We start from the raw sequence: 13,740 nt of genomic DNA, 5'->3' as shown, positions 1-13,740 counted from the left end.
CATAATTTGATTCTCAAAAGTAGATGGTCTGAACTACAATGGATCTACCTCTGCAGCTATAGCAGCTACAATATCAGCGGGAAGACGCGGGACGCTTCCCACGCGCTTGCGCTGGGTCTGCTGGAGTCTGGCCATCTCTCCTAACTGTTGTTGTGTGATGAAGAAATAAAGCAAGAGTGAGCCTTACAGCTCGCAAGATAATATGTAGTGATAACAATAATACCAGTATCTAAATGGATACTTACTAAAATCTTTATCGTGTGTAAGATAATTACTTACTAGATATAAGTAAAAACAAGGAATGAAGTTATCAATACTTCCCCACACTTATATCATTTATAAAGCTACTTGAACTATCACCGTTCAAAGTATAATTAAATTCACGAGGTCATCCCATAGATGAGACCACAAATAAACTTGAAAATATTTGATCTTTGAAATATTTTGAAAAGAAATGAAGTTACGAGATACTTCATTCAATGGATACACCAATAAAAATGTTTGACCCTGTCAATGCTTCGGCAACCACCCATTAGTAGCCTTTCGATCGAAATGCTACGGGTAGTGTTGCAGAATTATCCAAATGGATGATGAACTCATTACGGGAGTTTACCGCGCCAGGAAGACCACTTACGATGATCAGTCGTAGTAGTACAACCCCACCATTTTCTACATGTAGAGGAGAACCTGTCGGATTTACTTGTCAACCGAACACTGAACTCCTAAGGAATGGACCGCCTTAGCGGAACTTCCAGGCCATTTGGGCCAATATAATAAGGCTGGGCCGGAGCTACTCGACCACTTACGCCACTCCTAGTTCAGATGAAATCCATGACTCTGAAACGTAAAGCTCGTTTCCCCCTTTCCCCAAGTAGAAACTTGTTGATACGGCTCCACCAAGAAGTCGTATCTAGTTGGAAAGGAAAACTCACCGATATTTCCCAGGCGATGCCTGTTAATGGATTAACTTGTTCCAAGAATTTTACTTCCCGAATATTGGGTAAGTAATCAAAAAACTCTTTTACCAAGACAGCAACCTTGTTGCGAATATAAAACACACCACCGAGCCGGACTCCCCAGGTTTTTGAGCGAGTATTTAAATCCCCTTTAAAAAGGAAGATCTTAAATATAAAAATGAGTTTTGGGATCCGCTCTGACTTTTAAAAATCATTTTGAAGACTCGAAAACACTTTAAAGAGTGTTTGGAGTAAGACTGATTTAATGAAGTAAATCAGTCCCCAGAATATTAGAAAATATCTGAATATTATTAATTAAATAATATTCCCATAAAGAATAATCTTTATAAAAATAATTGAAGTAGAAGTATTAAATTTATACTTGAAACGAGTATTAAATAACCCAAGATATACTTATATGAAAGTATTATCTTTATTTGAATAATCGAAAATAAGTTTGATTATTTACACCTTATTCTTTAATAAAATAAAGAATATATCTCAGCAAATAATCGGAGTCATAGATCCTCAAATGAATATTCAAATAATATTCAATAAATAAAATACGCTGAGTCATAATACCTCGAATGAATATTATAAATAATATTCATTAAATAAAATAAAGGAGTCATACGTCCTTGAATAATATTCGAAATAATATTCAATAATAAAATAAAGTTTAAAGTTATCGAATAAACCTTATTCGATTAATAGTTTGGAAAACTATAACCATATATATATATATATAAATATATATATATATATATATATCCATATCCATATATACAAGATTACTCGGGATCCTCGACTCCCGGTTTTAGAAAATATTTTCACCTTTGGGTCCCTATACTAAGGGTATATGCAAGATACAACTATCCTCTAGCATAGGTATTATCAAATAACCAACAGATATAAATTTCAAGAATATGAAACAGGCATGCATATATACCATATCACATGCTACAATATATCGCAAAAATTTGCTATCAACAATCATGCAATATCACAAGATAATGCATATACATATGTTTACATCACAACAACAGTATAACGGATAGAATACTTGCCTGAGCGACTTGGGGGTGAGAAAGGCTCGGGACGAGTCTGGCAACCTATAAACAACAAGTAAGTTGGAATTAAACCAAAATCACTTGTAAGTCTATGCTTTAACTAACTTAGACTCTAATGCTAGTTTTACGCTCACCGATTCGCTTAAGTCACTCGGGTACCCTCGGCTCCACCATTTTTAATAACTTGACCTTTACGAGTTTTAACGCGATTCCTTCGCGAATGACTTACCAACTGCCTAACACACTTACCATAAATGTTTCACACATTAATTAATCCTTTTTGGTCTTTAACCTACATTCCAAAGTAAGGCGAGGGAAAAAGTTTCGTCCGCGAAACGCCGTTACTTGAAACGGTCGTTTCTCCTAAACCGTAAATCGGAATCGGACGAACTACATATCAAAACGAAGCTCGTAACATGAGCTATCTAAACATGGCAGTGGTCACAATTTAGTAGGGGGTTCTCGGGTCCTAATGCTATGCACAAAAACAGTCCAAAGAAAATCGGACATTACGACGGCTATGTTTACGCGATTTCCCATTTTTAAAACTACCCACAATCAACACAAACCATCCTCAAATCCAACACACAACAAACACCCATCCTTATCACATCATAACAACCCCAACCAATTCAATTTAACCAATCATACATATGCTTAACCTAACTTTAATCATGCTTTAAGTTTCTTTAAATCAAAACCACTAAATTATCATTTCATTTCACCACCATTCCAAATCTCAACTCTAAACATAACAACAAGATACCATAACATCTTACTCATCAAAATCACTTTATAATATATATGAACCTAGGGTTTGAAAGTGGTATACCTTCCTTGGATTGGTGGGTGAAGCTAGGAAGCCTTAATAAGCTTGGAGTAGTCTTAAGAAAGCTTGGATCTTCAAGAAAACAAGAAAAAAAACTCAAGTTAAAACTTGAAAACACTATTCATTGTCTTCTCCAATGATTAAATCAAGAAGCTAGAGAAAGAATTTGTGGCTTAAACTTATGATATAGCCATTACTAAGCATAAAGAAGGTTAGGGAATTTTCTTACCAATTAAGGATGCTTGGATCTTGATTTTGGAAATTTTAAGCCTTGCAAAAAGAAGAAAGCCGAGAGCAAACAATGAAGAACAAGGCCTTGGTTGATTTTTTGATTTTGATGAAATGATTTGCTAGTTGGTTGACTTGGTTTTGTTTTTGATTTAGCAAATTACCACCTTGCCCTTGAATTTGTGTGGTCCTTAATCAACCACACCTCCCTTCTTCCATGTCATGCTTATGTCACCCTTGTGATGTCATCCTTCCTTTCTTGTCTCCTTTCTATTGGTTGGATGACATCACTCCCATTAAACCCTTTGATTAGCTTCCTAATCGATTGCCTAATGACCGCTGATCTGTTATGCGGTTCGCTTAACTTTCGTTCTCGTTTATCGTTTGAAGGATCATACCCGGGATCTTATTACTTAGGTTCCCTTAACCTTTCTCAATACATTATATTCCTTTTTATGATCCTCTATTATAATCCTTTAATTTAAATCCTTTTTATCCTGTTACCTTATACTCAATTCTCTCCGTATCTTGTGGATTTCCGGGAAAAACCAAAGTGTTCGGAATTGGATTCTGACGATATTTACATACACTTATATACTTCATAGAGTACTAATAAAATCCCAGAATATCCATAACAGAATCCCTACATAGTGTGGCGTGAAAAGTTTTCTCATTCAGCTAAAACACTATTCACAAGGGTTACAAAAAGTTGAAAAATTTTGGGGTTATTACAGTCTCCCCTCCTTAAAAGGATTCCGTCCCGGAATCAAACAGAAAACAATTGGGGGTACTTTTCTAGCATTGCGCTCTCTAGTTCCCAAGTCGATTCTTCCACATTATGATTCTGCCATAGTACTCTGACTAGCTTGATCACCTTGTTCCGAAGCACCTGCTCCTTCTTATCCATAATCCTTACTGGCTTCTCCACGTAAGTTAGATCTGGCTGCATATCCACCTGCTCGTACTCCACTATGTGCCTGGCATCTCGATGATACCTCCTTAGCATTGACACGTGGAACACATTATGAACTTGTTGCAAATTAGGGGGTAGGGCTAGCTCGTAAGCTAACTTTCCAATCCGTCTTAATATCTCAAAAGGTCCAATGTATCTTGGGTTTAGTTTTCCTTTCTTTCCGAACCTCATTAATCCCTTCCAAGGGGATACTTTCAACAGTACTAAGTCCCCTACTTCATATTCCTTGTCCTTTCGGGCTAGGTCTGCATATTTCTTCTGTCTGTCTTGGGCTGCTACAAGTCGCCCTCTGATAAGATCCACTATATCTTTGGTCCTTTGGACCATTTCGGGTCCGAGCATCTTCCGCTCTCCTACTTCATCCCAGTATAAGGGAGATCGACACCTTCTTCCGTACAAGGCCTCATAAGGCGGCATCCCGATGCTAGCATGAAAGCTATTGTTATAAGAAAACTCGATCAACGGCAGGTGATCATCCCAACTTCCTTTAAGGTCTATTGCACAGACTCTCAACATATCCTCTAGTGTCTGGATGGTCCTTTCACTCTGTCCATCCGTCTGGGGATGGTACGCGGTACTCATATTTAACTTGGTCCCCGCACATTCCTGAAAGCTCCTCCAAAATCTGGAGTTGAACCTTGGGTCTCGGTCTGAGACAATGGACGCTGGGACTCCATGTCGCGTCACTATTTCCTTAAGGTAAATGTCCACCAGTCTATCGACTGTATATCTCTCGTTGATAGGAATGAAATGAGCTGACTTTGTCAGTCGGTCTATAATTACCCAAATGGCGTCGTGATTGGCTTTCGTCCTTGGCAAGCCTACAACAAAATCCATCGCTATCTGTTCCCATTTCCATTCGGGAATCTCCAGGGGTCGCAAAAGTCCACTGGGTCTCTGGTGCTCTGCCTTTACTCTTTGGCAAGTCAAACACTTGTTCACCCATTCTGCTACGTCCCTCTTCATGTTGGGCCACCAGTAATATTCCTTCAAATCCCTATACATCTTGGTACTTCCTGGGTGAATGGAATACCTTGAACTATGGCTTTCATCCAAAATCTCATCTTTAAGTTCTTGAACATTCGGAACCCAAATTCGGTAGGAGTACCTCATTATCCCTTTATCATCTTTCTCAGTATGGATCTCTTCTCCAGTCATTGACTTTCTGTCTTCATTCATTATTTTCTCTTGGCACAATCTGATCTTTTCCAATAATTCTGGTTGCATTGAGATCTCAAAAAGCTTTTCAGTTCCGGTTCCGGTTACCTTTACCTCTATTTCCATTTTCTCAAAATCCCTTATCAACTCTTCCGAGGTCGTTATCATTCTGAGTCTTTCCTTTCTACTAAGGGCATCAGCCACCACATTGGCTTTCCCTGGATGATAGAGAATCTCACAATCGTAGTCCTTGATTAATTCTAACCATCTCCTCTGGCGCATGTTGAGCTCTTTCTGCGTAAATATGTACTTGAGGCTCTTATGGTCTGTGAAAATCTCGCACTTCTCTCCATACAAGTAGTGCCTCCAAATTTTTAAAGCAAATACTATTGCTGCGAGCTCAAGGTCATGAGTAGGATATCTAACCTCGTATTCCTTCAATTGTCTTGACGCATACGCAATAACTTTTCCGTGCTGCATAAGCACACATCCTAATCCTTTGTGCGACGCGTCACTATATATCACAAAATCTCCTTTTCCATCCGGCAATGCCAGTACCGGAGCCGTTATCAACCTTTTCTTTAATTCCTGAAAACTGTTCTCGCATTTCTCCGTCCACTCAAACTTCTCTGTCTTACGAGTAAGTCGTGTCAAAGGGGCTGCGATCTTCGCAAAGTCCTGCACAAATCTACGATAGTAGCCGGCCAATCCTATGAAACTCCTCACCTCTGTGGGTGTGGTTGGCCTTTCCCAATTTGAGACTGCCTCTATCTTGGAGGGGTCGACCAATACTCCTTCTTTATTGATCACATGTCCTAAAAACTGTACTTCATTCCGCCAGAATTCACACTTCGAGAATTTGGCATATAACTGCTCCTCTCTGAGTATTCCTAGAGCTATCCTCAAATGCTCTGCATGTTCTGCCTCAGTCCTTGAGTAGATCAAAATATCATCGATGAAAACTATCACACACTTGTCCAAGTACTTCTTAAATACTCTATTCATTAAATCCATGAAGGCTGCTGGGGCATTGGTTAATCCAAAGGACATTACCAAGAACTCATAATGCCCATACCTGGTACGGAACGCTGTCTTGGAAATATCTTCGGGCTTAATCTTTAGTTGGTGATATCCAGTTCTCAGGTCAATCTTGGAGAAATAAACAGCATCCTTTAGCTGGTCGAACAGATCGTCTATTCTAGGTAATGGGTACCTGTTCTTTATGGTTAGCTTGTTCAACTCTCGATAGTCTATGCACAACCTCATGCTCCCATCTTTCTTCTTAACAAATAAAACTGGTGCTCCCCACGGAGACACACTGGGTCTTATCATACCCTTATCCAAGAGTTCCTGCAATTGGATAGCTAATTCCTTCATTTCTAACGGGGCTAACCGGTAAGGTGCTTTTGAAACTGGCGCCGTCCCTGGGGCCAACTCAATAGCAAATTCAATCACTCTATCGGGTGGTAATCCCGGAAGGTCTTGGGGGAATACATCTTCAAATTCGTTGACTACTGGAATATCTTGTAAGTTGGGCACCTCCTTCTGTGTGTCCACCACATAGGCTAGGTAAGCCTCACTTCCTTTTCGTAGCATCCTTCTGGCCTGAGCCATGGTCAAAAATTTCTGCGTCTGCCTCTTTCCTCTAAATATAATTTCTTTCTTCCCGGGGATATTTAACTTAACTTTCTTCCCTTTACAGTCTATCTGAGCATCGTTGCTAGATAGCCAGTCCATTCCCAAAATCACATCAAACTCCCCTAATTTAAAAGGAATCAGATCAACACTGAAAGATTGCTCCCCTATGCCTATCTCACAGGCGGGGTGAATCTGGTTAACAGGAATAATTTCATGATTGGCTATTTCTACTTGTAAGGGTTCTATCAAGGGTTTAGCCTTAAGTCTTAACTTACGCGCAAAGTCCCTTGATATAAAAGATTTAGTTGCTCCCGAATCAAATAAAACATTTGCACTGACTGAATTTAGAGAAAGGGTACCTGCTATCACATCTGAATCTTTCATAGCATCCTGGACTGTCATGTTGAAAGTCCTCGCAGTAGGTGGCTTATTAGAAGCAGCTCTGCTTGCTCCCGAAGCTGCTGGTTTGTTCATTGGGCATTCTCTCTTCCAATGACCTGGGCGTCCGCACTGATGACAAGTGGTGGTTGGAATGACGGCAGGGGCTGACGAAGGGCATTTGTGAGAATAGTGGCCCACTTGCCCACACTTAAAGCAGGTTACTGGCTTTCCTTTACACTCCCCAGTGTGATTCCTTCCACAAGTGTTACAGGTTGGCAATGGGGGTCGAGACTGGTTGGAATAGGACATTCTTGACTTCTGGCCGCCCTGGCTCACACTCACACTCATTGGTCGCTTAAACCCAGTGTTCCTTCCTGGTAGGGACACTGCTCCTCGATTAAACCTAGTTGGGAAGCTCCTTCCTGCGGAACCTCCACCCATGCTCATACTTTTCCTCTTTATTCCTTTCTTCTCTCTTTCCTTCTGCATCTGTTCACTTCCGACTTCTACAATCGTTGCCTTTTGCACCAGAGTGGCATAGTCCGTAAGCTCAAGGATTGCCACCCTATTCTGAATCCATGGTTTCAGTCCCTGCTGAAACCTCCTAGCTTTCTTTTCCTCAGTGCTCACAAACTCCGGCACAAACCTTGATAATTCAGTAAATTTCGCTTCGTACTCTGCTACAGACAAATCATTCTGCTTTAGCTCCAAGAACTTGAGCTCCATCTGGTTTTCCATAAACCTCGGGAAATACTTTCCCAGAAACAACTGACTAAATCTCTCCCAGGTTATAATAGCATCTGTCTCCATGTTTTTCTTGGCCTCCCACCAGTAGTTAGCTTCTCCTTTCAGAAGGTAGGTAGCAAATACAGTTTTCTGCGCCTCATTGATACTCAAAATCTCAAAAGATTTCTCCATTTCCTTTAACCATGCCCTTGCCTCAACTGGGTCGGCTGATCCGTGGAACTCAGGGGGCTTAAGGGACTTAAAAGCCCTGAAAGAGTTTGCCACTGCATTGTTACTTCCTTGAGGGGGTGGGTTGGGTTGACGTTCCAAATTCTGTCTTAGGAGTTGCATGAACTGGCTCATGGGATCCATGCCTGGGTTTGGTACTGGTTGCTCAACCTCGGTTTCTCCTTCTTCAGCCTCTACCTCGAATCCCTCAACATCATACGTTTCCTCTTCCTCTTCATACAGGGAGTCATCCTGTTCCACATAATCCTCATCTTCCTCTTCACTGTGATCTTGGTTTCTATTGTCCTGATTATGGCTTCCCTGGTCCTCAGACCCAGGGTTCGCCCTAGTTCCAATCTTTCTTGGCGGCATGATTCTGATAATAATAAAAACAATTATTGGGAAAAATTCAACGTTAGGTCACAATCATATACAACATTGTGCCTTGCACAGCTCTTATAATGGGGAGAACGTATATCGCAATTCTATTATTTTAAGAAAGTTCTAATACGAAGTGCAGTAATAACAATAATAAAACAGTGATCCCGTCACTATGGAACTGAACTGAAAGGAAACCAATATATACATAATGCGAGAATACATAGTTTGATCTGGTCAAAAGTACAACAGTGCTACAGTCATCTGTCCCAAAAGTGATACACAAGAGTCTATCTGTCTAGTCAGAAAAAGGGATGCTATATACAAGTCAACTATCCCGGAAAATTGGCTCTTACTAAGGCCTCGGCTAACTAGACAACTAGACTATTCCATCATCAATCCTGAATCACACACCGGAACGGGTCAGCTCCCAAACCCTTTCCATCGCACGACGGAAGATATAGTCGGCCTGCCGCCTGGAGATCCTACCATGCCTGTCCCCCTGGAGAGATCTGAGTCTCGCTCGGGACGTGAGCTCTATCCCTGTAAGCTCCCTCCTCAAGGATCGGGGTATAGAAGCCCTGGTCTCATAAGCTCGGGTACGCCTACCCGCCCTCTCTGCATCCAACTCCCTCCTGGCCTCATCCAGTCGGGCCTCGGCAACAGCCACTCGGGTCCTCAAAACATCCTGAACATATCCATGAGCTAACGAAGACTGCCTCTGGGCAGGGTCAAGAGGTGGTGAATCCGGAGCCGCTGAGGGTGCCTCCTCGGTCTGCCTAGGCTCGGAAGTATGGGTCTCTGAGCTGTCATCATCAGGAATCCAAGATAGTGGTGGAGGGGTAGGGGCTCTGACCACCGGAAGTGTGGGTAAAGGGATACCAGCATACACTACCATAGATCCAACACGCTCCTCAGCTACTGGGACCTCATCCGGGTCCTCCTCATCTGGAATAGCAATAACCTCTGTCTCTGACTCCTCTGAGGGGTCCTCCTCATCCTCCTCCATCTCAGGCTCCTCCTGATCCTCAACATCCAGCAATGCCTCATCATGCTCACGCTCGTACATCTCAGGGTCCTCCATCTCAGGCGCCTACACATTAAACGAGCTAAGTTACTATCATGATACTTATAAGGGTTCCCGTAAGGGTTTTAGCTGTCAGTACTACTTTAAGTAGTCCGACCATGAACTTGGCAAGAGTTCTTATTATCTTTGTGAGTTTATTATTTTATCGTCGCATCATCTCTGAGATTTATAACGCTTAGCTCTGATACCATTTCTGTAACACCCCCAGATCCGGGGTCGGGAATCCGGGTTGTCACGGTCTTTCTTTCCACAATATCACTTTACTTAATTAATAATAAATACCCTCATGCTGTGACCCCACACTAACACACACCACAACTCGTTATAGTCTCAGAGATGAAATTGAAATAAGTACAAGTCTTTAAATCCACAATTTAAAAGTTATTACAACCCAAAATGATTACTTGATAAATTTACAGTTAATTGCCATTATCTGTCACAAGTTATAATTATACATAATTTGATTCTCAAAAGTAGATGGTCTGAACTACAATGGATCTACCTCTGCAGCTATAGCAGCTACAATATCAGCGGGAAGACGCGGGACGCTTCCCACGCGCTTGCGCTGGGTCTGCTGGAGTCTGGCCATCTCTCCTAACTGTTGTTGTGTGATGAAGAAATAAAGCAAGAGTGAGCCTTACAGCTCGCAAGATAATATGTAGTGATAACAATAATACCAGTATCTAAATGGATACTTACTAAAATCTTTATCGTGTGTAAGATAATTACTTACTAGATATAAGTAAAAACAAGGAATGAAGTTATCAATACTTCCCCACACTTATATCATTTATAAAGCTACTTGAACTATCACCGTTCAAAGTATAATTAAATTCACGAGGTCATCCCATAGATGAGACCACAAATAAACTTGAAAATATTTGATCTTTGAAATATTTTGAAAAGAAATGAAGTTACGAGATACTTCATTCAATGGATACACCAATAAAAATGTTTGACCCTGTCAATGCTTCGGCAACCACCCATTAGTAGCCTTTCGATCGAAATGCTACGGGTAGTGTTGCAGAATTATCCAAATGGATGATGAACTCATTACGGGAGTTTACCGCGCCAGGAAGACCACTTACGATGATCAGTCGTAGTAGTACAACCCCACCATTTTCTACATGTAGAGGAGAACCTGTCGGATTTACTTGTCAACCGAACACTGAACTCCTAAGGAATGGACCGCCTTAGCGGAACTTCCAGGCCATTTGGGCCAATATAATAAGGCTGGGCCGGCGCTACTCGACCACTTACGCCACTCCTAGTTCAGATGAAATCCATGACTCTGAAACGTAAAGCTCGTTTCCCCCTTTCCCCAAGTAGAAACTTGTTGATACGGCTCCACCAAGAAGTCGTATCTAGTTGGAAAGGAAAACTCACCGATATTTCCCAGGCGATGCCTGTTAATGGATTAACTTGTTCCAAGAATTTTACTTCCCGAATATTGGGTAAGTAATCAAAAAACTCTTTTACCAAGACAGCAACCTTGTTGCGAATATAAAACACACCACCGAGCCGGACTCCCCAGGTTTTTGAGCGAGTATTTAAATCCCCTTTAAAAAGGAAGATCTTAAATATAAAAATGAGTTTTGGGATCCGCTCTGACTTTTAAAAATCATTTTGAAGACTCGAAAACACTTTAAAGAGTGTTTGGAGTAAGACTGATTTAATGAAGTAAATCAGTCCCCAGAATATTAGAAAATATCTGAATATTATTAATTAAATAATATTCCCATAAAGAATAATCTTTATAAAAATAATTGAAGTAGAAGTATTAAATTTATACTTGAAACGAGTATTAAATAACCCAAGATATACTTATATGAAAGTATTATCTTTATTTGAATAATCGAAAATAAGTTTGATTATTTACACCTTATTCTTTAATAAAATAAAGAATATATCTCAGCAAATAATCGGAGTCATAGATCCTCAAATGAATATTCAAATAATATTCAATAAATAAAATACGCTGAGTCATAATACCTCGAATGAATATTATAAATAATATTCATTAAATAAAATAAAGGAGTCATACGTCCTTGAATAATATTCGAAATAATATTCAATAATAAAATAAAGTTTAAAGTTATCGAATAAACCTTATTCGATTAATAGTTTGGAAAACTATAACCATATATATATATATATAAATATATATATATATATATATATATATCCATATCCATATATACAAGATTACTCGGGATCCTCGACTCCCGGTTTTAGAAAATATTTTCACCTTTGGGTCCCTATACTAAGGGTATATGCAAGATACAACTATCCTCTAGCATAGGTATTATCAAATAACCAACAGATATAAATTTCAAGAATATGAAACAGGCATGCATATATACCATATCACATGCTACAATATATCGCAAAAATTTGCTATCAACAATCATGCAATATCACAAGATAATGCATATACATATGTTTACATCACAACAACAGTATAACGGATAGAATACTTGCCTGAGCGACTTGGGGGTGAGAAAGGCTCGGGACGAGTCTGGCAACCTATAAACAACAAGTAAGTTGGAATTAAACCAAAATCACTTGTAAGTCTATGCTTTAACTAACTTAGACTCTAATGCTAGTTTTACGCTCACCGATTCGCTTAAGTCACTCGGGTACCCTCGGCTCCACCATTTTTAATAACTTGACCTTTACGAGTTTTAACGCGATTCCTTCGCGAATGACTTACCAACTGCCTAACACACTTACCATAAATGTTTCACACATTAATTAATCCTTTTTGGTCTTTAACCTACATTCCAAAGTAAGGCGAGGGAAAAAGTTTCGTCCGCGAAACGCCGTTACTTGAAACGGTCGTTTCTCCTAAACCGTAAATCGGAATCGGACGAACTACATATCAAAACGAAGCTCGTAACATGAGCTATCTAAACATGGCAGTGGTCACAATTTAGTAGGGGGTTCTCGGGTCCTAATGCTATGCACAAAAACAGTCCAAAGAAAATCGGACATTACGACGGCTATGTTTACGCGATTTCCCATTTTTAAAACTACCCACAATCAACACAAACCATCCTCAAATCCAACACACAACAAACACCCATCCTTATCACATCATAACAACCCCAACCAATTCAATTTAACCAATCATACATATGCTTAACCTAACTTTAATCATGCTTTAAGTTTCTTTAAATCAAAACCACTAAATTATCATTTCATTTCACCACCATTCCAAATCTCAACTCTAAACATAACAACAAGATACCATAACATCTTACTCATCAAAATCACTTTATAATATATATGAACCTAGGGTTTGAAAGTGGTATACCTTCCTTGGATTGGTGGGTGAAGCTAGGAAGCCTTAATAAGCTTGGAGTAGTCTTAAGAAAGCTTGGATCTTCAAGAAAACAAGAAAAAAAACTCAAGTTAAAACTTGAAAACACTATTCATTGTCTTCTCCAATGATTAAATCAAGAAGCTAGAGAAAGAATTTGTGGCTTAAACTTATGATATAGCCATTACTAAGCATAAAGAAGGTTAGGGAATTTTCTTACCAATTAAGGATGCTTGGATCTTGATTTTGGAAATTTTAAGCCTTGCAAAAAGAAGAAAGCCGAGAGCAAACAATGAAGAACAAGGCCTTGGTTGATTTTTTGATTTTGATGAAATGATTTGCTAGTTGGTTGACTTGGTTTTGTTTTTGATTTAGCAAATTACCACCTTGCCCTTGAATTTGTGTGGTCCTTAATCAACCACACCTCCCTTCTTCCATGTCATGCTTATGTCACCCTTGTGATGTCATCCTTCCTTTCTTGTCTCCTTTCTATTGGTTGGATGACATCACTCCCATTAAACCCTTTGATTAGCTTCCTAATCGATTGCCTAATGACCGCTGATCTGTTATGCGGTTCGCTTAACTTTCGTTCTCGTTTATCGTTTGAAGGATCATACCCGGGATCTTATTACTTAGGTTCCCTTAACCTTTCTCAATACATTATATTCCTTTTTATGATCCTCTATTATAATCCTTTAATTTAAATCCTTTTTATCCTGTTACCTTATACTCAATTCTCTCCGTATCTTGTGGATTTCCGGGAAAA

This window comes from Apium graveolens, chromosome 6 (genome assembly GCF_009905375.1).
Source record: "Apium graveolens cultivar Ventura chromosome 6, ASM990537v1, whole genome shotgun sequence".
Lineage (NCBI taxonomy): Eukaryota > Viridiplantae > Streptophyta > Magnoliopsida > Apiales > Apiaceae > Apium > Apium graveolens.
The sequence above is the reverse complement of the archived record's forward strand: the minus strand, read 5'-3'. Positions refer to the sequence as shown.